At 38.1% G+C, this 25,944-nt stretch overlaps 1 protein-coding gene across 1 annotated transcript in view; it reads right to left on the bottom strand.

Moving 5' to 3' along the window:
* The window catches only part of HTR1E (5-hydroxytryptamine receptor 1E), an 89,668-nt gene that overhangs the window by 1,810 nt on the left and 61,914 nt on the right, over positions 1 to 25,944 (bottom strand). The gene's annotated exons all lie outside the window — the stretch shown is intronic.

Raw genomic sequence — 25,944 nt, 5'->3', positions numbered from 1 at the left:
GAATCGGAAACAGGCTCCAGGCTCTGAGCCATCAGCCCAGAGCCCGACGCGGGGCTCGAACTCACGGACCGCGAGATCGTGACCTGGCTGAAGTCGGACGCTTAACCGACTGCGCCACCCAGGCGCCCCTCTTTACACATATTTTTGATATAACTTCCTTTTTTATCTGTGGGTTTGAAGTTTATTTTTATTCTTCAAAAGATACCTTTTAAAAATTATAATTGACACACAATGTTACATTAATTTCAGGTGTACAACATAGTGATTCACAAGTTTATTCCTTATGCTGTGCTAACCACAAGTGTAGCTACCAAAAAGATACTTCTTAAAAAGTTAAGTTCCCAAACTCTTTCTCATGAAAACATTACCAACTTTAAAGTCTATCTTGCCACCTGAATTACTTTCTTATTTATATTTATTCATAAATATGTAACATTTATATGTAAAAGGTTTTTTTTCTTTACATTTGGAAACATACATTCACATTGTATCATATTTTAGAAATTCAGGGACATTAAAGAAAAAATTATATTGTTTATAATAAGCAGATTTCAAACCAGTTTTATTAAAAAAAATTTTTTTTTTCCAACGTTTATTTATTTTTGGGACAGAGAGAGACAGAGCGTGAACGGGGGAGGGGCAGAGAGAAAGGGAGACACAGAATCGGAAACAGGCTCCAGGCTCTGAGCCATCAGCCCAGAGCCCGACACCGGGCTCGAACTCACAGACTGCGAGATCCTGACCTGGCTGAAGTCGGACGCTTAACCGACTGCGCCACCCAGGCGCCCCTGAAACCAGTTTTAAAGTTCCATAACAAATTTCAACTCCAAAGATATTTTAATGTCACAACGGAATTGTGCAATTTTGTCTAATTATTTCTGACATTTTACTATCCCACTGTGCATTTCTTTAGAGAAAAGAGAGAAAAAAAGCATATAATACTACTTTGATGTTTATGGCAAATTGTTCTCAGAGTAATATGGTAAATTGTGAAATAGCATTATCATCAAGGTCAAAGAAATGTACATTAAAAAATGTGTTTAGTTTTGGTTAACATTTGTGTTCTTTTAGTATCTATCTATCTATCTATCTATCTATTAGTTGATCAATTGATCAACCTACCTACCTACCATCTATGATCTGTCTGTCTCCTGGATAGCTGTGATTAAGCTGGGCAATCACTGAGATACTGACATTTATTGAATGCATAATTGTAAGGAACTTTAAAAAAGTACGAGAGTCCGCCTTATCTGTAGTTTCGCTTCCGCACTTTCAGTTACCGCGGTCTGCAAGCCAATGATTCTTTCTGACGAATCAGCAGAAGGTCAGTAGTAGCCTAACAATACGTCACGATGGCTGCGTCATCCACCTCACTTCATCTCATCACGTAGGCATTTTATGTCACATCATCACAAGAAAGGTGAGTACAGCACAGTAAGATATTTTGAGAGACCATATTCACATAATTAAAAACATTTTTAAAAAATGTTTATTTATTTTTGAGAGAGCACAAGTGGGGGAGGGGCAGAGAGAGAGAGTGACACAGAACCTGAAGCGGGCTCCAGGTTCGGAGCTGTCAGCACGGAGCCCGATTTGGGGCTGGAACTCACAAGCTGTGAGATGATGACCTGAGCTGAAGTCAAGACGCTTAACCGACCGAGCCGCCCAGGTGCCCCACATTAACTGTTATTATAGTATATTGTTATAATTCTTCTATTGTCTATTAGTTATTGTTGTTAATCTTTACTAAACCTAACTGATAAATTAAACTTTATCATAGGTATGTAAGTATAGGAAAAAAAACATAGTACATACAGAATTTGGTACTACCTGCAATTTCAGGCATTTACTGGAAGTCTTGGAATATATCTCCTGGGATAAGGGGGAGCTACTGTAAACTCAAATATAAATGTATACTCATGAAAACAAGACAATCAAAATCAACATAGGAATATTCACAGCCAATGGCTGCTGGTCAGAATGCCAATCAAATCCTCTAATTTGTCTCTGTGGGATTCGGTCCAGGAAAACTTCAAAGAAAACTGACATTTTTGCGGTTTTAAGAAGGGGCATGGATTGATACGGATTAGGTTTAACAGGCACGATGATGTTAGCAAAGAATGAGGACAGGAACAGGTGAGGCATGTGTAAAATGGAGAGTGGAGTATGTAGGAGTCTTCGGGTGGAATGGGGACTGGAAGTCAGGGGGCAGGAATAAAAGTCTCCAGCCATGGTGAGATCTCTCTGGCTCTGGATTTAATTGCTTCTGCCCATTGGGCAAAACCCAAGGAGACGGGGAGATAGTTACCATCTATCCTTTAGATATGGAAAGTAAAAGAAAATGATTTCACTAAAGACCAAAAATGGGGCAGTTGTTTTTAAGACAGTCTTTATTTTTCTGCAGTGAAATGAGATTCATTCTGCCTCTCTGTTGTCATTATGCTACTACAGCATTTCTGTGGATGTACCCTTTTTTGAAATTCGTATGTTTCTCTAGTTCTTCCATGGGACTTGTTCTGCCAACAATCCCCTCCTTTTTGTAAATTAAATGTTTTCGTCTCCACTAGTTATTTACCCTTCTTTTATAATCAGTTTAAACTTACATTTATATCTAAGACAGGCTGTAGCATTGAAAGTATATGGGCTTTGGAATCAGGGAGACCCGGGTTGTTGCTGAGCCATCATCAGCTTGGGGCAATCTCACTACATTTCCCCCTGTGTCCCACGTGTTTATTTCTCTGTCCAACCCCTTTCTCTTTAAATGAAGGAAAGTTCTTTTTTTTTCTGCAAAAATTAATCCTAAGTTATGTTTTTCTTGAGTTCTTGAGGTTTGTTGGGAGAGCAGTTCTAAATAAAAAGGCTTTTCCATTCTGATCAGAAGATTGAGAGTTTGGAGAGTAGCATGGAGAAGAGACAGAAAACTTCAGAAGTTTTAGTTTGATAATAGAGATAATTAGGAAATGTTATTTTCAAAGCATCAAGTAAAACAAAAATCAAATAATTCAGCTTTATCAAGCTTTTAAAAGCTGCTCTAGGGGCGCCTGGGTGGCTCAGTCAGTTATCCCTTGATTTCAGTTCAGGTCATGGTCTCAGGATTCGTGAGTTTGAGCCCCGCATTGGGCTCTGCTGACAGCAGAGACTCTGACTGGGATTCCTCCCCTGACTCACTCTCTCTGCCCCTCCCTGCTCTCTCTGTCTCTTTCAAAGTAAATAAATAAATGTTAAAAAAAATTAAAAGCTTCTCTATTTATCTGAGCCTCCATACATCCTGTCATTTCTCCAGTGACATCATTTTCTTCCTTATTTTGTCACTATTTATTTTTCATTCCCCCCCAGAAGACTATACATTCTGGAGGGTGGGATGTATGCCTGATTCATCTTTTTAGCTGCCTTCAGTTAAATTAGCAAAAACATTACTGGTTGAGGCTATATTGTCAGCTCTTTAATGTGACTCCCTGGTTTATTTTGTGCCCAGGCCTTTCAGAATAGAAGTTGAGTGTTGTATCCTTGTGTTGTCAGTCACTCCAAATTCCTGCACACATCCAGCTTTTGCATCTTTTATCTTTTTTTCATTTAACATATATCTTAAAGTTTGTTCCATAACACCATATGGAACGCAGTCTTTCGAATCACTGGGTGGGATGACATGGGAGCAATTACAGATTGAACAAGTCTGAGAACTGCACCTTGGAGCTTTTCACTAATCAAAGGTCAGGAAGGAAAGGAGGAACCAGTGAAACAGAGGAGAATAGCTCTTGAGGTGGAGGAGAATGATGGAGATAATCCCAAGACCAAGTGAAGAAAGTGCATGAAGAGCACTCAGCTGTGTAAGTGCTGCTGACAGGTGGTGGGTGACGAGGACTTGATCATTGGGCTGGGCAATGTGGATGACACTGATGACCTTGACAGGACCCATTTGGTGCAGTGGTGGAGATGAAAGTCTGAATGTGGTAGTTTCAAGAAAGAATGGGAAGAAAGGAAATAGAGGATTGGATAAGAACAAGTATTTCAAGAGTTTTGCCTTTGAAAAGGGGAACAGAGAAATAAGGTAGCTATGGGGGGAGATGTGGGGTCAAGGTTGTTTTCTTTTTAGGATGAGAGATTGTCTTTTTAAACTGGACTGTTTACTGTTTTCTTTGCTGCTACACCCAATATACTTTATATTGGGGCAGAGAGCATTTCTGGAGTGAGTGAAATGTAAAAGAGGAAGGAGGAAAGCAGTGATGGAATAGGCAGGGAGTCAGTGGGGTGGGGGCACCAGGTAGGTAGAATTCTCTGAGCAATTTCAGGGATTACATTGGGGATCATGAAAGGGAAAAAGATATAGCCATACTCAGGAAATGATCCAACTTCAATTGTCTTGGTTCCTTTACCTTGTTAAGGAAATAGCACATGGTTTTATAATCACTAGCAATTCCTTAGGAGGTAGTATGATTTCTTTTTTTTTTTCTTTTTTCTTTTTTTAAAAATTTTTCTAGAGGTAGTATGATTTCTAATTAGAACAATGCTTATTAAATAGCCCCCCAAAATTTAAGTCTCTTTTGCCTTTAACATAGTAGGAGAGGAGGAACTATGTAACACTTAACTCAAAACACATGCTGCAGAACAATCCAAACACTAATATCAATACACCAAGCTTGCGTTAGTCCACTGGGATGCAAAATTAACTGCAATAATCACAGCTAAAAATGGACATATCCTATCAGGAGTTAATGGGGGGAGGTTTATAAAATTTAGTTTCTGTTCTGATTATGACATGGAAAATACCAGTGCAGCCCAAAGCCATATTTAAATAGTTTTTCATTGAAATTACAAATAGGGAGAATCACTGTAAACCAAATGGGTCGGGGTATACTGCTTTCATTTACTGAGATGCTTCAGAGCCTCTGATTTAGTATACTACCCCAGTGGCAGAACACCAGGGATAGGTCATGAGCACACTCATTTTTAGATTAAATTTAGTTAATTAATTAATTTTTATTTAATTTATTTATTTGAGAGAGCAAGAGAGAGAGAGAGCTGTGAGGAGGGGAGGGGGCAGAGGAGAGAGAGAGAATCTTTTTTTTTTTTTTCAATATATGAAATTTATTGTCAAATTGGTTTCCATACAACACCCAGTGCTCATCCCAAATGGTGCCCTCCTCAATACCCATCACCCACCCCCCCCCCCCCCCCCCCATCAACCCTCAGTTTGTTCTCAGTTTTTAACAGTCTCTTATGCTTTGGCTCTAGAGAGAGAGAATCTTAAGAAGCCTCCATGCTCAGCTTGGAGCCCAATGCAGGACTTGATCCCATGGCCCTGGGATCATGACCTGAGTTGAAATCAAGAGTTGGATGCGCAACTGAATGAGCCACCCATGCACCTCTAGCACACTTATTTTTTAATTTAATTTTTTAATTTTTATTTATTTTTGAGAGAGACAGAGACAGAGCATGAGAAGGGGAGGGGCAGAGAGAGATGGAAACACAGAATCCGAAGCAGGCTCCAGGCTGTGAGCTGTCAGCACAGAGCCTGATGTGGGGCTTGAACTCACAGACTGTGAGATCATGACCTGAGCCGAAGTCATATGCTTAACCGACTGAGCCACTCAGGTGGTAAGATTTCACCATCTTACGTAGTCTTGGTTTTCAACAACTCTTTTTTAAAAAAAATTGTTTTAATGTTCATTTGTTTTTGACAGAGAGACAGAGACAGAGCGCAAGCGGGGGAGGGGCAGACAGAGAGAGGGAGACACAGAATGCAAAGCAGGCGCCAGGCTCCAAGCTGTCAGCACAGAGCCCGACACGGGGCTTGAACCCACCAACCATGAGATCATGACCTGAGCCAAAGTGGGAGGCTTAACCAACTGAGCCACCCAGGCACCCCAGTTTTCAACAAGTCTTTATGATTTACCATAAATATTCTTTCATTTCTTCTTTGATTATTTTCATTTTGCCCTAATTTCTTCAAATAATTAAATTTAAAAAATCTCTAATGTAGGATCTAAGAAATAAAACACACAAAACAACACAAAACACACTCTACTACAGAGAACAAACTGGTGGTTGCCAGAGGGGAGGAGAATGGGAGGATGAAGTAGGTGCAGGGGATTAAGAGGTATAAACTTCCAATAATAAAATGAGTAAATCATGGGATATGAAGTGCAGCATTAAGGAATATAGTCAATAATATTGTAGTAACTATGTATAGTGATAGATGGTAATGAGACTTACCATGGTGACCACTTAATAATATATATAAATGTTGAATCACTATGTTGTATACCTGAAACTAATATTGTATAGCACGTCAACTATACTTCAATAAAAAAAGAAAAAAATCTTCAATGGGTGCTAATTTCTTTTTTTTTTTTTTTTCCCAGATTTTGGGAGTAGCTGCTTGCCCTCATATAGAGAGATAATTTTATCTCTCTAATTGTTTTAAATTCACTTCCTCGAGAGGGAAGATGGCGGCGTAGGAGGACGCTGGGCTCACCGCCCGTCCTACTGATCACTTAGATTCCACCTACACCTGCCTAAATAACCCAGAAAACCGCCAGAGGATTAGCAGAACGGAGTCGCCGGAGCCAAGCGCAGACGAGAGGCCCACGGAAGAGGGTAGGAAGGGCGGCGAGGCGGCGTGCTCCACGGACTGGCGGGAGGGAGCCGGGGCGGAGGGGCGGCTCGCCGGCCAAGCAGAGCCCCCGAGTCTGGCTTACAAAAAGCGGAGGGGCCTGATGGACTGTGTTCCGACAGCAAGAGCGACTTAGCGTCTGGGAGGTCATAAGTTAACAGCTCTGCTCAGAAAGCGGGAAGGCTGGAGGACAAAGGGAAGGAGAGCTGCTGAGCCCCCGGACGACAGAGCTCAGTTTGGTGGGGAACAAAGGCGCTCGCCAGCGCCATCTCCCCCGCCCATCCCCCAGCCAAAATCCCAAAGAGAACCAGTTCCTGCCAGGGAACTTGCTCGCTCCGCGCAAACACCCAACTCTGTGCTTCTGCGGAGCCAAACCTCCGGCAGCGGATCTGACTCCCTCCTGCTGCCACAGGGCCCCTCCTGAAGTGGATCACCTAAGGAGAAGCAAGCTAAGCCTGCCCCTCCTGCCCCCGTGCACCTTGCCTATCCACCCCAGCTAAGACGCCAGATCCCCAGCACCACAAGCCTGGCAGTGTGCAAGTAGCCCAGACAGGCCACCCCACCCCACAGTGAATCCCGCCCCTAGGAGAGGGGAAGAGAAGGCACGCACCAGTCTGACTGTGGCCCCAGCGGTGGGCTGGGGGCATACATCAGGTCTGACTGCGGCTCTGCCCACCAACTCCAGTTATACACCACAGCACAGGGGAAGTGCCCTGCAGGTCCTCACCACGCCAGGGACTATCCAAAATGACCAAGCGGAAGAATTCCCCTCAGACGAATCTCCAGGAAATAACAACAGCTAATGAGCTGATCAAAAAGGATTTAAATAATAAAACAGAAAGTGAATTTAGAATAATAGTCATAAAATTAATCGCTGGGCTTGAAAACAGTATAGAGGACAGCAGAGAATCTCTTGCTACAGAGATCAAGGGACTAAGGAACAGTCACGAGGAGCTGAAAAACGCTTTAAACGAAATGCATAACAAAATGGAAACCACCACAGCTGGGATTGAAGAGGCAGAGGAGAGAATAGGTGAACTAGAAGATAAAGTTATGGAAAAAGAGGAAGCTGAGAAAAAGAGAGATAAAAAAATCCAGGAGTATGAGGGGAAAATTAGAGAACTAAGTGATACACTAAAAAGAAATAATATACGCATAATTGGTATCCCAGAGGAGGAAGAGAGAGGGAAAGGTGCTGAAGGGGTACTTGAAGAAATAATAGCTGAGAACTTCCCTGAAGTGGGGAAGGAAAAAGGCATTGAAATCCAAGAGGCACAGAGAACTCCCTTCAGACGGAACTTGAATCGATCTTCCGCACGACATATCATAGTGAAACTGGCAAAATACAAGGATAAAGAGAAAATTCTGAAAGCAGCAAGGGGTAAACGTGCCCTCCCATATAAAGGGAGACCTATAAGACTCGTGACTGATCTCTCTTTTGAAACTTGGCAGGCCAGAAAGAATTGGCACGAGATTTTCAGTGTGCTAAACAGAAAAAATATGCAGCCGAGAATCCTTTATCCAGCAAGTCTGTCATTTAGAATAGAAGGAGAGATAAAGGTCTTCCCAAACAAACAAAAACTGAAGGAATTTGTCACCACTAAACCAGCCCTACAAGAGATCCTAAGGGGGACCCTGTGAGACAAAGTACCAGAGACATCACTACAAGCATAAAACATACAGACATCACAATGACTCTAAACCCGTATCTTTCTATAATAACACTGAATGTAAATGGATTAAATGCGCCAACCAAAAGACATAGGGTATCAGAATGGATAAAAAAACAAGACCCATCTATTTGCTGTCTACAAGAGACTCATTTTAGACCTGAGGACACCTTTAGATTGAGAGTGAGGGGATGGAGAACTATTTATCATGCTACTGGAAGCCAAAAGAAAGCTGGAGTAGCCATACTTATATCAGACAAACTAGACTTTAAATTAAAGGCTGTAACAAGAGATGAAGAAGGACATTATATAATAGTGACAGGGTCTATCCATCAGGAAGAGCTAACAATTATAAATGTCTATGCGCCGAATACCAGAGCCCCCAAATATATAAAACAATTACTCATAAACATAAGCAACCTTATTGAGAAGAATGTGGTCATTGCAGGGGACTTTAACACTCCACTTACAGAAGTGGATAGATCATCTAGACACACGGTCAATAAAGAAACAAGGGCCCTGAATGAGACATTGGATCAGATGGACTTGACAGATATATTTAGAACTCTGCATCCCAAAGCAAGGAATATACTTTCTTCTCGAGTGCACATGGAACATTCTCCAAGATAGATCATATACTGGGTCACAAAACAGCCCTTCATAAGTTTACAAGAATTGAAATCATACCATGCATACTTTCAGACCAGAATGCTATGAAGCTTGAAATCAACCACAGAAAAAAGTCTGGAAAACCTCCAAAAGCATGGAGGTTAAAGAACACCCTACTAAAGAATGAGTGGGTCAACCAGGCAATTAGAGAAGAAATTAAAAACTATATGGAAACAAACGAAAATGAAAATACAACAATCCAAATGCTTTGGGACGCAGCGAAGGCAGTCCTGAGAGGAAAAGGAAAGGAAACAACCAACAAAACTAAAAGGCAACCAACGGAATGGGAAAAGATATTTGCAAATGACATATCGGACAAAGGGCTAGTATCCAAAATCTATAAAGAGCTCACCAAACTCCACACCCGAAAAACAAATAACCCAGTGAAGAAATGGGCAGAAAACATGAATAGACACTTCTCTAAAGAAGACATCCGGATGGCCAACAGGCACATGAAAAGATGTTCAGCGTCGCTCCTTATCAGGGAAATACAAATCAAAACCACACTCAAGTATCACCTCACGCCAGTCAGAGTGGCCACAATGAACAAATCAGGAGACTCTAGATGCTGGAGAGGATGTGGAGAAACGGGAACCCTCTTGCACTGTTGGTGGGAATGCAAATTGGTGCAGCCGCTCTGGAAAGCAGTGTGGAGGTTCCTCAGAAAATTAAAAATAGACCTACCCTATGACCCAGCAATAGCACTGCTAGGAATTTATCCAAGGGACACAGGAGCACTGATGCATAGGGGCACTTGTACCCCAATGTTCATAGCAGCACTCTCAACAATAGCCAAATTATGGAAAGAGCCTAAATGTCCATCAACTGCTGAATGGATAAAGAAATTGTGGTTTATATACACAATGGAGTACTACAGGGCAATGAGAAAGAACGAAATATGGCCTTTTGTAGCAACGTGGATGGAACTGGAGAGTGTGATGCTAAGTGAAATAAGCCATACAGAGAAAGACAGATACCATATGTTTTCACTCTTATGTGGATCCTGAGAAACTTAACAGGAACCCATGGGGGAGGGGAAGGAAAAAAAAAAAGAGGTTAGAGTGGGAGAGAGCCAAAGCATAAGAGACTGTTGAGAACTGAGAACAATCTAAGGGTTGATGGGGGTGGGAGGGAGGAGAGGGTGGGTGATGGGTATTGAGGAGGGCACCTTTTGGGATGAGCACTGGGTGTTGTATGGAAACCAATTTGACAATAAATTTCATATATAAATAAAAAAAAATAAATTCACTTCCTCAGCCTTCATAAAGCTTCTCCTTGGCCTGTCATAGGAAAGAAAGGGGTGCATAGTAGTTTCTCGGTTTGTTCTTCAATGAGAGCAAAGGAAGGTGCACAGGAGATACTGGATTGTGGAGTTCATTGTTTTTTTTTCTTGTTTATGTAAACTGTGATTGAGACATGACATGTGATTATTATGAGGTTATTATATTCATAATAACAGGAAAATACTATCATTGTAAAAATCAAACAAAACAATACATAGAGTTTTAGGAGATGTTTATATATTCTGGACACAAGTCTTGTCAGAAGAATGTTTTGTGAACATTTTCTTCTATTCTAGCTTTGCTTTTATGTTTTTTAACAATCTCTTTTGATGAGAAGATTTTAATTTTGATGAAGTCTAAGTTATCTATTTTTTGTTTATGATTAGAGCTTCCTGTGTCAAAGAAATGACTTCAAGTTCACAAAAATGTTTTTCTGTATTTTCTTCTAGAAGATTAAAATCTTTAGCTTTCATGTGGGAAGAGGTCATCAGGGGACATGACCACTGATTGACGTGTAAGCTGGATCCAGACAACCAGAGGCATCTCACCACCTACTTTCCCCTATCCTTGGAATGTGTGCTCAGCCTACCCATTCCCATAGTGGGAACCGTTTTGAAGGATGCAGCCTTGAGAGAACAATTTGTAGATGAGACTGTCTGGATGGAATGCATTACTGAACCCAGGTAAGGCTTCTATATAAAGATTCTGGAGGATGGGTGTGGAGGTCTACTCTTCTCATGGGCAGACAAGCCTCCTGTGTAATTTTCCTTTCGTATTAAACCTGCCGCCTACCAATCTGGAGTGGTCTGTCTCTTAGACTTTTCCTTGCCCTCCATTCAGGGGCCAATTTCAGATTTCAACTGAGAAATTCCCGAATTTGTAAACCAACAGTTCATGATCTATCTTGAATACATTTTAGCATTTGGATATGAGGTAAGTGTTGAGGTTTATCTTTTTTCCCAATATCTGGTTATTTCAGCAACTTTTGTAGGAAAGACTTTATTTCCCCAATTGAAACGCTTTGGTGTCTTTGTCAAAAATCAGTCAACTATATGTGTCACTCTATTCTTTTTTTTTTTTAATGTTTGTTTGTTTATTTATTTATTCATTCATTTTTGAGGGAGAGAGAGAGAGAGAGAGAGCGAGGGAGAGGCAGGGAGAGGCCTGTATTTTTTATTTAATTTTTAAATTTGAGTATAGTTGACACACGTTACATTAGTTTCAGGTGTACAGTGTAGTGATTTGACAAGTTTATATGTTATGCTATGCTCACCACAAGTGTAGCTATCATTTGTCACTACACACTGCTGTTACAACATCATTGACTGTATTCCTTATGTTGTGCCTTTTATTCCCATGACTTATTTATTTTGTAACTGGAATCTTCTATCTCTCACCCATTCACCCATTTTACCTATCCCACACACCCACCATCCCTGTGGAAATCATCAGTTTGTTCTCTGTATTATAGGTCTGATTGTCCTTTTTGTTTGTTTAATCATTTGTTTTGTTTTTAAGATTCCACATATGAGTGAAATCATATGGTATTTGTCTTTCTCAGTCTGACTCATTTTACTTAGCATAATACCCTCTAGGTCTATCCATGATGTCACAAATGGCAAACAAAACAAAACTCAACCTTTTTTATTGCTGCATAATATTCCATTGTGTATATCTATATCTGTATCTATATCTATCTATATCTATTTATCTGTATCTATGCAACATCTTTTTATGTATTTGTGTGTCAGTGACACTTGGGTTGCTTCTATATGTTGGCTATTATAAATAATGCTGCAATAAACCTAAGGGTGTATAAATTGGTAGCATTTCTATAAACTAATAATCAAGTAGCAAAAAGAGAAATATCCCTATGCATTATAATATTTTTGATGTTTTTGTAAATGGTACTTGTATTTCAATTTCCATTTTTATTTTTTGCATAGGGAAATACAGTGGATTTCTGGATATTGATTTTCAATCTGTGATCTTGTTAAATACTCTTATCGATCCTAGTGGATATTTTGTAGATTCTTATGATCTTTCTGTGAAAACAATCATTTCATTTGTAAACAGAGACAGTTTTATTTCTTCTGTTTTATTCCTTTTATTTCTTTGTCTTGCCATGTTATACTGACTAGTACTACAGTGAAATGCTGAATAGGGGGTGCCTGTTTGGCTCAGTCAGTTGGGCATCTAACTCTTTTTAGATTTTGGCTCAGGTCATGATTCCAGGGTCTTGGGATTGAGCCCCACATTGGGCTGTATGTTGAGTATGGAGCCTGCTTAAGATTCTCTTTCTGTCAGGCTGCCTGGGTGGCTTAGTCCGTTAAGCATCTGACTTTGGCTCAGTTCATGATCTCATGGTTTGTGGGTTCGAGCCCCACATTTGGGCTCTGTGCTATCAGCACAGAGCCCGGAACCTGTTTCAGATTCTGTGTCTCCCTCTCGCTCTCTCTGCCCTCCCTCCCTTACTCACACTCGGTCTCTCTCTCTCAAAAATAAATAAACAGTAAAAAAAAAATTAAAAAAAAGATTCTCTTTCTCTCAAGACAAATATATTACTTCACTCATATGAGTACTTTAAGATACAAAACAGATGAACATAAGGGAAGGGAAGTAAAAAGAATATAAAACAGGGAGGGGGACAAAACATAAAAGACTCTTAAATATAAAGAATAAACAGAGGGTTACTGGAAGGATTGTGGGAGGGGCGATGGTATAAATGGATAAGGGACATTAAGGAATATATTCCTGAAATCATTGTTGCACCATATGCTAACTAACTTGGATGTAAATTAAACACTAAATAAATAAAAAAAAATTCTCTTTCTCTCTCTCACCCTTCCCTGCTTGTGTGCTGTCTCTAAATAAATAAATAAATAAATAGTCCTTTAAAAAATGCTGATTAGAAGTGGTAAGGGCAGACATTCTTATCTTCTTCCCAATATACATGGGGGAAATGTTCATCATTTATCATTAATATATTAACTACAAGTTTTTCTTAGATACCTTTTATTAGTTTGAAGAAAGTTTCTTCTATTCCTAAATTGCTGCTAGTTTTTATAATAAGTGGGCATTTAATTTAATCAAATGTATCTTTTTCAACTACTGAGATGGTTTTGTGATTTCTTTATTCTGTTAATGTGGTGAATCACAGTAATTGATTTTTGGATGTTAAAACAATCTTGCAGTCTTGGAAAAACTTCCAAGTCTTAGAAAAACATCATAATTAGTTTCGATGTATTGTTTTTTAAAAAAACATCTATTGCTGACTTTGATTTGCTATTTTTTGTTAAGGAGTTTTGCATTTATGTTAAGGAGTGATATTTGTCTGAAAATTTCTTTTCTTGTATTAATTTGTGAGTTTTGGTATCAAGGCTATGCTGTTTTTTAAAAAATGAGTTTAAAAATTTTTCTGAAGGGTTTTGAGAAATATCAATGTCATTTCTTTTGTGAATATTTGATGGAATGTACTTGTGGATCTCTTTGGAACTTGAGTTTTCCTTGTGGAAGATTTTTAAGTACAAATTCTTTACTCAAATAAAAAAAAAACCCATAAACAGCAACACCAAAACACCATATATTGGGCTTTATGGGATTTCTATTTATTCTTGTGTCACTTTTGGTAACTTATATCCTTTAAGGAATTTTTCCATTTAATCTTAGTTTAATTAACTAAGAATTTAATCTTAGTTGTCAAATACATAGTCATAAGGTTAGTCATAATATTCCTTTCATGTTCTTTTAATGCCTGTAATATCTTTGTGATATTCTTTCATTCTTGCTATTGGTTTGATCAATCTAGGTAAGGATTTTTCAATTGCATTAATCTTTACAAAGAATCAGCTTCTGAATGACTTGGTTTTCTCTATTATCTATTCTTTAATTACTTTTAGCCTTTATATTTATTATTTCCTTCCTTTCCTTACCTTGGTTTAACTCACTCTTCTTTTTCTAGTCTCTTAATGTAGAAGCTAAGAAAATTAATTTAGAACTTTTTCACCAACAATGTAAGCATTTAGAATTATAAATTTTGCTCTAAGCACTATTTTAGCTGCACTCTATACATTTTAGTATTTGTATTTTCATTATTTTTTACTCAGAAATATTTTCTAATATCTTTGTGGTTTCTTATTTGGCTTATGCGACATTTAGGAGTGCACTTCTTAACTTCAAAAATAAGGATTTTATATGTTCTTTTAAAATTGACTTTTAATTCCGTCATACTCAGGCTTATAAAACATTGTATGATTTCAGTCATTTGAAATTTATTCAGACTTATTTTATGGCTCAGCTTATAGTCTCTGTGGTGATGTTATGTGTATGTTAAAGAGAATGTATATTCTGTGATTCTTCCATGTTATTTGCTTGACAGAATTGTTCAAATTTTTTATACCTTTGCCGATGTTTTGTCAACTTTCTGTCAATTGTTGAGAGAAGTGTTAAAATCTGTAACTATAATTTTAGATATGCTAATCTCCTCTTTTGGTTAGGTCAATTTTTGAGTCATGTATTTTGAAAGTAAGTTATTAGATATATACTCATTTAGAATTGCTGTCTTCTTGATGAATTGACCGTTATATCATTATATACCTCTGTTTGTCCCCAGTGTTCTATGTTCTGATGTTTACTTTGTATGATTTTAATAAAGCCACTCCAGCTTTCTTTTAATTAATGTTTGCATGGTATATCTTTTTCTATACTTTTACTTTTAACCTATCTATGTCTTTATACTTAGTGGGTTTCTTATAGATAGCCTCTATCTATAAGATATAGATATCTTATAGATAGCCTCTTGCATTTTTGTCCAGTCTTTCTCTGCCTTTTAATTAGGATGTTTAGATTATTTACACATAATGTAATTATTGATTTGCTTGTTTTTAATTCTACCATCTTTGTATTTACTTTCTATTTAATCAAGTATCCTTTTGTTTGATTTTTTTTAGCACTTTATGATTTTCAGCATCCAAGTTCTGTGCATGTGATGGTAAATTTATACCTAAGCATCTTACTAGTTTTTTCTGGAGGGATTGTAAATGGCATTGTTTCTTTAATTTCAGGTTTGACACGTTTATTTTTAGGATACAGAAATGTGATTTGTGTTTTGATCTTGCTTACTCACCTATTAGTTATAGGACTCTTTTGGTAGACTCTGGTGTTTTCTGCATAGATGATCATGTCATTTGCAAATAGGAACACTTTCTTCTTTCTTATCTGTATTGCTTTTCTTGCCTTTTTGAATAGCTAGACCTTCCAGTACTATATTGATTATCAGTAGTGAGAGCATCCTTCTTTAGCTTCTCCCTACCTTAGGGAGAAAGCATCCATTCTTTCCTTGTTAACAGAAGAGGGATCATTTTTGGGGAATGGAAGGTGAGCATAAGTGGTATGTGCCATTTCTAGGCCTGGTGTACAAAAACTTTTTTTTTTTAATTTTTTTTTCAATGTTTATTTATTTTTGGGACAGAGAGAGACAGAGCATGAACGGGCGAGGGGCAGAGAGAGAGGGAGACACAGAACCGGAAACAGGCTCCAGGCTCTGAGCCATCCAGCCCAGAGCCCGACGCGGGGCTCGAACTCACGGACCGTGAGATCGTGACCTGGCTGAAGTCGGACGCTTAACCGACTGCGCCACCCAGGCGCCCCAACAAAAACTTTTAATGTACTATCCTAGCTCTCAATCTCCATCCACTAGTGGATGGGATGGAAGTATCCTGGGGGGGGGGGGGGTGGTCTCTGAATGATGAGGTGGGGCAGAATGCAACCCCTTCTCCTTCTGACTTGCATTAGATGGTGATATAAATGAGAAATAGCATTTTACTGTGTTAAGTCACTGATACTTTGGGGCTTATCACTTAAAGGAACTAATTATTTACCTTAAGTAACACATCCTTGAGTGATTTAATCTCTGGATGTTTGGTTTTACAACCTGAAAAATGAGGATAATTATATCGACCTCACATATTTATAGAAAAAAAGGAAATGAGACAGCATTTGCCAAAGTGCTTGCACATTTCCTGTAACGTGAGGTACTCAATAAACATTTGTTCAGTCTCCTGTTTGCTGAGCATACTCATATGTAGATACACTAATGGGTTTGTTATCTTCATATTGAACTAAAAGGTACTTACTAGTGTTTGTGTCTTTGAATATTTAATCCATCCCTTTAAAATGTATTCTTCAGCAATAAAAGTGATGAAACAAAATGTAAACCTCATATATACTGATCAGAATATTATGCATTTGTCAGTCCCCCTAACATAGAATTCATAGTTGAATTTGACTTTAAGGACTGTTTTTAAGAAAATTCATATCACATGTATTACAGGTTATGCTCATGCCTTTCTTGTATCTTTTGGAAACACAATTATATGAAAAGATGAGGAGAAAAAGAGCAAGGAAGTTTTCCCCATCTATATAAAATTTATGTGGAAAGCAGATATATGCCTTTTTTTAACCAAGTCACTTCCATTCATTCACAAAGTCATTTTGAAGGGATTATTGTTTAGAAGACAAATCCAAAAAGATGTCCAAAGGAAGAGATGGTTGAGATTTCTTTGACAAAGCTAAGGGATTTAGGTGATGAGTGAGGATGGGAGTGTGGTGGAGTTTAGGTTGGGGCTGAAACCTTCCAGGTTGAAAGCAGGGGATGGCCTGTGTGGGAAAAGGCCTTTTCTTGGGAAAAGGAAGTAATTTAGAGAACTGGGTGGCAGGAAGGGGCTATGATTTATGGGCAAAATGATTTTACTATTTTGGAAATGATAATATAAATTTCAGATATTGTTATAATATCCTAGATAACTTCTAGAGTAAAGAGAATTTAGAGAAGTTTCTCAAATTTGAAGGTTTGTCTAAAACTTATGTTTTTAATTTGAGTCTTTTATGGTATTAAACATAGACACTATTGTATAGCTAGCACACTTTTGTTTCTTTGAAATCTGGTTAGTTTACTGGTTTGGGCTTTTACCTTAGTACTTTTGCTGACCTATAAAGGAGAGCCTCAATTTTTGTTATGTTCAGAACACATTCTGTTTCTCAGATTACTACAAATAATTATTATAAATAATACTCAGGTTATTCAGTGAAGAACAAACATTGCTTTTTCCTTTTTTAAAAAACTTTATTTATTTTGAGAGACAGAGAGAGAGAGTGGGACTGGGGCAGAGAGAGAGGGAGACAGCAAATCCCAAGCAGGCTCCACAGTGTCAGTGCAGAGCCCCATGCAGGGCTTGAACTCAAAAACCACGAGATCGTGACCTGCGCCAAAGTCAGATGCTTAACCGACTGAGCCACCCAGGCGCCCTGACATTGCTTTTCCTTTTATTGTGCAGTGTGCTGTTTCCACTCCACCCCTGGCTGTTAAACTCATTCAGCTTCCCCAAACCTTTTTTAAAATGTGCGTCTCGGATTGGGCAATGCATTAGCTATAGAATTCTGCCATGCTTCAGACAGACAGCATATGATGAGATATTTGTACCATCTAGGTTTTTTTTACATAAACTTTTTGTTTCGGTATAATTTTATATTTATAGAGAAGTTGTGAAGATAGTACAGAGTTCCTGTATATCCATCACCCAGTTTTACCCATTGTTAACATCTTACATTACAGAGTACATTTATCAAAACTAAGAAAGCAACATTATTCATCACTATTAACTCCAGACCTTAGTTGGATTTAACCAGCTTTTCCATTAATGCCTTCTTTCTGTTTCATTGCAGGACACATCATAGTTAGTTGTCACATTTTCCTAGTCTCCTCCGGTCTGTGATAATTTCTCACTCTGCTTGATTTGCATGACTTTGATGGTCTTGAGTACTGGCCAAGTATTTTTTAGAATGTCTCCTGATCTTGGTTTGTCTGATGTCTTTATCATGGTTAGACTGGGGTTATGGGATTTGGGAAGAATACCTTCTCATTACCTCACATCAGAGTACATCATATCCACATGGCATTACTGGTGATGTTAACCTTCATCACTTGGTTAAGGCAGCTCTCTCCAGGACTCTCCACAGCAAAGGGACTGTTTTTCCCTTTCCCTGCTCTAATTTTTGGGAGTGAGTCACTGAGTGTAGCTCACCCTCAAGGGTAGGGAATTAAGCGCCACCTCCTGGAGGGGAGAATATGTGTATATATTATTTAGAATTCTTCTGTGGGGAAGATTTGTCTCTCCTCTACCATTCATTCTACTTATTCAGTAATTTATATTTGTACTTACATGTCTGTACATTTATGACTCAGTCCAAAGAAAACCATAGCCTCTAGTTTTGGGACAATTATCTTTATAAAATTGCTGTTGATGCCTAGTTACATTATTTGTTTATCAATATAGACTTACGAATATTTATTTTAAACTTTTTAATTGAATACTGCATTATTTTGCTGCTTAAATTGTTCCAGCATTGGCCATCAAGAGCTCTTTCAGTTGGCTGTTGATACATTATCTCTTTTATCACACTATTTTCCTTTGTCCAGAATGGACAGGCTACACCTCTTTGAAGGGTGTTGGGGGAAAACAATCTGCTCTGTGAAGTATAGATAAGGTTTTTAGTCAATAGAGAGTCTCTATTGCCAGCACATAAAGCCTTTTAATATGAAGGACACCTGTAGAAGTGTTGTTTACTTTTCAGCTGAGAATAATAAAAATGAACTTTATGAAGTGCCTTTCATTTAAGTGATCTGGTGCCTGAGGTTAAATTAGCATATTAAAAAAAATGAAATGATGTTTTTTGACCCAGCTTTAATGATATTACTGAAGTACTCAATTCTTCAGGGAAGATCTGGGCTCGTTCCTGTGCTGTGCACACAATTTTCTTTTAAATCTTCTGCAGTGCAATGTGCCTTTGTGGCAGACTCAAGGGAATGAGCATTTAAGGCTTCCACCTGGGGAAGCATTGCTAACTCAGACCACTTGGCTCTGCTCCAACTAGTTCCAAGGGCATGTTCTACAAGAGGGAGGTTTGCAAGTATCTTTTTTGGGGGGTGTGGGGGGCTCAATCTACTTCGTGCTGAGAAGCAAGAGGTAGTGTGTTATAATGAAATGGAGGGGCCAAGAGTAGAGACTCCTGTGAATGCATCTCAGATCTATTGATGGTTGGCTGTGTGGCCCTGAAAAAGACACTCTATGCCTTTGGATCTCAGTTTCCCTGTGTTACCAGGACTTCATTATTTCTGACCATCTCTCAGATCTAACGTCTTACGATTTTTATGCTACAATTTTATGGTGGCTGGGAGAGGGGTATGTGCATATATTTACAATTCAATTCCAAGAGTGAAGTAGCCTCTAGTTTGGAGAAATTATATTTGTAAATGGGCATCTATTGATGCCCCATAAAAATGCCAATGTTTCTTGACATTTATATGGCACTATTATTTTTCAAATTTACTTTCACCTTAATTTTGTAGTTTCAACATTAATTTTCTGTTTTTTACTTTGGACACATAATCTTTCTATCAAACATACACATTTATCTGTTCACTTTAACTCTCATGTTGATATTTAGCCATGTCTCTTTCCTTGGCTGGTTTTCTCCCAGTTTGTCACTTGTCATGGGTGGTGTGTGGTCTCTCACATTTATGCAAATCTTGAGATTGCCTTTGTTCCATACTATCAATTTCAAGGATATTTGCATAGAGAATAGTCTTGAAAGGTAGGGATTGGGAAAGGGAGGCATGCTTATTGTCTAGTATGATAAAGATAATGCCTGCTTTGGAGTAATGAGCAGGATGCTTAATGCCCATTATAAAATATTTGAGTTCCCTAAACTCAGTATGCAGCCTGTAAGGCACTCACTGCATGTGAGAGTCAGCTGACCTTCTTGGCATCACTCTGTGTGAATTTGGGCTTGGGAAATTGGTACAAGAAAATGCTAATACTCTGGCTACTGCTATTGCTATAGTAAAGTCCTTATTCTCTGACTCAGGAATCTCCTGTTGTCTATGTGGTTTCCATAAAACTGTGGCATGCTTATTTGTTAGCTTATAAGTAGGATAAAATAGCATATTTTGACAGTTCTTTGTACTATTCTTCCCTTGTGAACTTTCAGAGGGTTGTGTACAATCACTAGTTTTGGGGGGTTGTCCTCTCTTTATTCATACTTACCTTGAGCTTGATGTGGTACCATCAAAAGAATTGAGAACTTGGATTTCCAGAGAATTGGATTCAAGTATACATTTGGTCATTTTCCAGCTTTGTAATGCTGGCGAGTCACTTAATATCTCTGTACTTCTTTCTCTTTTTAGTGGAGATGACCTGCTTCACAAGGTTATTATGAAGGTAAAACAAGATTTTATATACCTGTGCTACCCAATATGGCAGCCATACATGACTGTTTAAGTTAAAACTAAATTAAATTAAAAAATCATTTCCTTTAAGTTAAAACTAAATTATTTTTGGGACAGAGAGAGAGAGACAGAGCATGAACGGGGGAGGGGCAGAGAGAGAGGGAGACACAGAATCGGAAACAGGCTCCAGGCTCCGCGGGGCTCGAACTCACGGACCGCGAGATCATGACCTGGCTGAAGTCGGACGCTTAACCGACTGCGCCACCCAGGCGCCCCAAGTTAAAACTAAATTAAATGAAAAAATCATTTCCCTGGTTATACTGGTGCCATTTTTCAAATATTTAACAGGGGCTTTGTTATGTTTCTTTTAAACTTGATGAACCCTTTTAGTTGCTAAGCTATTATCAGCCACAGTCCCTTTTAGAATATAGTTAGATTTCACTATTTTCCTGCAAAATGTTGAAAGAGTCTATAAGGATTAGTAGCACTAATCAGAATTTGAAAGGGCACTGATACCTCTGTAAATATTATAGGATTATATTTATTTATTTTTTCCTTTTTTAAACTGCCACAGGTGAGGTACTTCAAATGTAATAGGAAAGGCAAATAGTTTCACCCATATAAACTCCAACCCATGGGTCCTAGATGCTGGAGTGCTGGGCGGAGGATTCAGAGGTAGTGTCTGGACTCAGTCCAGAGTTATGACTGATTATGATAAATCACTAGCAACTAGCCTAGATTGATATCTGAAAATCTTAAGTTTTTTTTTTCCTAGAAATAAAAAAATTAATAATTATCTTTCTAAATGGCAGCAAAGGTATTGAGGACTATCGTCTTGATTCAATCTAATTTCAATTCCAGTTCTACCTAGAGAAAAACAAATTCTTCCAATCACTATGCTTATGAACTGAAGCTCTTATCAGAAAACTGATAGAATTGTGACCCTTAATGCTACTTTTTTTATTGTTTGTAAGAATCACAGCAAGGAAGTGATGTAACTTTCTTCCCTTCCATAACAGCACAAATAGTAAATAACAGTGGTAGTGGTTACAAAATACATGTATGTAAAATATAAAATTTTCTTCCAGGGTGGAAGATGATATAATTCTACTCTCACTAGGAAGTTCAAGACTCTGAGCTGCTTTTCACAAAATGCAGTCAAATTTATTCATGGTCTACAGTTTGAGCTTGTTAATAAGCAGTACATAAACACTTTAAGACCCAGCACATATTAATTATGTGTGTGTATATATATATATATATATACACACACACATATATATACATATATATACATATATATACACATATATATAGACATATATATATATACACATATATATACACATATATATACACACACACATATATATATATATATTTACTGGAAAGCAAACTAACAACAGTTCCATATTGGGATACCTGTTGAATGAAGACTGATGACAAAATACAAAGAGAATAAAGTAACATCTGTTCCTGAGTCTGATATTTAGGCAAGCAAAATATTAGTGCTTTTGGCACAAATGGTAACTCTATGAACAGATGTTTTACCCTGTTATACAATATAATGAGTACTTTTGGAGTAATAGAAATACACCAAAGTCAGATTGAGTCAAATTTTAAATATACCGTTGTGAGATGAACTATAATTACAATTTTTTTTCCTTTCCTTTTTTGTTGTTTATCTCTTAACTTGGCTTGGAAAGAAATGGTTTCAGTGACATGTTTTCAGCACATTTGACAAGAAATTATGGGAAAAGAGAATCTGGTTAGGGCATGAAAACATTTCCAGAAGAGCATTCAAGAGTTTGACTTCTAGAATGTTTGCCTTTCAGTGTTCATCAAACTTGTCGGAGTGCAAGGTTTCTAGTATAGTGAAGAGTAAATATGATGTGTAATCTCTGGTCAGAGTGCTAGGGGCTCAAGACCTGTCTTTGCTGCTTGCCAGTTCCTTGCCTTTGAGGAAGAAACTAGGCCTACATAGTCCTCAGTTTCCCTCATTTGGCTGTTGGAGATGCTGGGGGCAGGATGCACCGGAACACTCATTTTCTTCCCTGCAGTGTCCCATGGAGGCATGGTCGGGGGGTGGTTATCTGCTTTCCTTCCCAGGAGAGAACAGCAGCATGTTCAGTAACAGTTTTCCACCTACTGAAAAAACTTGAGAGTGTGAGATTGGGGAAAGCCTGGCATTTGTGCCCGCCCCCTCCCCCAGCTCACAGACCTGCCAGGGTGCAGGAGAGGCTGGAGCTCTCATGCTCAGGTTGTCAGTACACAGACCATCAGACCACATAAGCCTGTCCCAGCTACACGTCAGTTCTCTCTGTTCCAGCTTTATAGCATGACACTGGGTGGAAAGGTCAGCGTGGTCATTCCCTGGTTATTTTCAGTCCAGGAGAGAGGGACAAAAAGTGCATTATTTTTTTTACCAGGTGGAAAGTGAATTTGCCAACCAACTTGAATAAAGCAGATGCCTCGATTCCAATTTGGTGGCTTCTGATTGTTGGAGGAGTAATGGAGCTAACATGTAGAGGCAGGTAGGTCACACTTGGCACATGAATAAGTCCTGTTTAGGTACTAGTTATGATCAGTATGATCATGATTATTGTTATCATTATTTTCAATTGGTTAGATTGCAGAAGATTGGCACTAGTACTCCCAAACTTCCAGCATGATTCAGTATTGCTACCTGATTCACGTGGCTGTCATGATCATCAATTTAGATAACATTATCAATTTGCTTTGTAAAGTATAAAGCACATTATATAATAGTGATGATAATAGAGTATTTAGTGTTTTTATGTGACACTATGGGGTGATATTCCTTGCCAGTTTCTCACTTCTCTCCTGGCTTTTCCAGGACAATTTCAAAGTCTTGGTCAAATAACATAGTTAGACATTACAGTGGAATTAGTAAGTATATTGTTAATTTCCCAACATGAATAATTCATGGTAAAGATATTTCATAAACAGGCCATCTCTTAACTCTCTGTTGAAACAAAGCTGTCATGGTTCTGGGCTTATGCCTGTTGTGCTATTTTAAAAGAATTTGGAACATTTATGTAAGAACCCAAGATTGTGAATAGAATTTGGACAGATGTAAATAGTGTTTTAGTGTTAACCCAAACCTGGATTGAACTCCTTTTGCTTTAAATATCTGCTAGTTCTCTTTCTAAGACAAAGTATATTCATTGAATGGCCAGGATAATTTCTTATTCTTAGTACTGTCTTATAGTCCTCACTGGCCTTGTCCTAATTTATTAACTCAACAGATAGTTATTGAGCACCTATTTTGTGTAGTTACTGTTTCACCTGTTGGGGATGTAGTATAAATAAAGAAAACAAATAAACTATACCTTCCACAAGTTTATATCCTGTTCCTAGCATAATTTATTTAAAATGAAATATTAATTGTGATTCCCTTAGAGACTTAAAATGGACTTAAAAGTACATTTTATATAATTCCCAGGATACTGTAACTTATGGGAAATGTTTTAAATACATACATACATGCATACCTCTTTATTCTTTACATGGAAACACTCCTTAAACCTTTAGTGTTTATAGAGTTATTAATTTATTTGACCATATTAGTTTGATCAACATTATTTGCATATTTATCATATAATCTCCCATCAGGAGAAAAGTAAATAATTGTTTTCAGCCTAGATTATACCACCGATGTAGTTGACTTGATACTTTTAAATAAGAGCTTTATGTTTTCCTCAATATCTTTCAGTCAGTGAAACCTCCTTATTCTAGGGGCACCTGGGTGTCTCAGTCAGTTAAGCATCTGACTCTTGATCTCAGCTCAGGTCATGATCTCATGTTTCATGAGTTCAAGCCCTGTATCTGGCTCTGTGCTAATGGCATAGAGTCTGCTTGGGATTCTTTCTCTCCTTCCCTCTGCCCCTCACCTGCTTGTGCTATCTCTCTCTCTCTCTCTCTCAAAATAAATAAACTTAAAAAAACCCTTAAAAATAAATCTTCCTTATTCTAGACCTTGAGATATATATCTATATCTATATCTATATCTCTCTCTCTATATATGTCTATCTTTGGAAGAATATCTTTAAAAATATATTTATACTTTTATATATTCTTTGAAAGAATATCTTTAAAATCCAACCAGGAGAACCTAGCAATAGGGATATGTGTATGTGCCTAAGTTAGCAGCTCTTATTTCAGCATGTTGTAGAAATTAATTATGCCTTAGGAAGGAATTTTCTTTCTGGGTTTTGCTAAATTCAATTGAAACAACAAAGAGTTATATGTTAACTCTTTCCTGGCTCAAGTCCAGGAAAGATGAAAGGGAAAGATATTCTTACCAATAGTTTAAGATCATCAAACCTGGATTATTTATAGAAAACAAAAGATGAATTTGCACCAGTTCTTGTACATATTAAAGACGTTTCTGAATTTGCAGTGCAGTCTGCCATCCTTAACTAAGCTTCTCTTTCATATGGCTTCTCTCTTTCTCTCTCTTTCTGCTTTCTCTAATCAGATAACATAGACTTCACACAGGGAGGCTCAGGGTGTGAAAACTTCATGGTAAGTAGAATATAACTAAATTATTTGATCTGCTATTATTTTTAGAACTCTCATATTTCATAATCTTTCTTTATTCCATTTATTTTCCCAGGAGAGAAAGCTCAGGCTCTTAAAACATAATTAAACTGAAGACACAAATTAGATCCACCAGTCTGACAAGGGTTATAGTGAACCCAGACCCCTCCCCAGGGCTGAACTATCACTGGGTCTTCCTTTCCTCAGTCCTTTCCTCACTTCTTTGCAGTGTATCTCCTGAGAGCACTCCCCAACCATCCTTATGCACACAATTCTTCATCTCAGAATGTTTTCAAGAGATCCAGTCTAAGACAGAAGTGGATTAGTCCAGGGCAGTGCCTCCAATCTTTCTTTATTTCTCAAAGACCAGTAAAGGTCAAAACTTTTCTAAAGTGCATTTAGAAGGTAGATGTCTTCTAGAGACAATTGGAGTAGGGACAATTGGGTAATTATGGTGGAAGGAGAGACGAGGTAGATATTTACGAAAAAATGTGGTCTATAATCAAGAGAAAAGAGATAGGGCTTTTGATGTCAAAAGACATGCCATGTTGATGTGTCAGTTGCCCTGTTACAGAGCTTGAGAACACTGACATTTGAGGCCAAACCTACTTCGTTCTCGTTCCTGAGGTATCAGTGGATGTTGCTAGAGGGACATGTGGAGGGGTTCAGTGTGCAGAGGCATCACTCAAGGGAGAAAGCAAAGTTAAGTGAACAGCTTCCTTATCTGTGAAAAATGATGAAGTATTTGAGATGTAGTGGATATGTCTGGGCAGTGTTGCCAGAGATACTAGGGTAGCAAGATTAAAGGCACTGGCTTTAGAATTTTAGGTTCAAATCCTGGCTCTGTCCCTTACTAGCTGT

This window comes from Herpailurus yagouaroundi, unplaced genomic scaffold (genome assembly GCF_014898765.1).
Source record: "Herpailurus yagouaroundi ecotype Mexico unplaced genomic scaffold, PumYag 139, whole genome shotgun sequence".
In the NCBI taxonomy this organism is placed as follows: Eukaryota; Metazoa; Chordata; class Mammalia; order Carnivora; family Felidae; genus Herpailurus; species Herpailurus yagouaroundi.
Note: the sequence above shows the minus strand (reverse complement) of the source record. Positions and strands in the feature narration are given on the sequence as shown.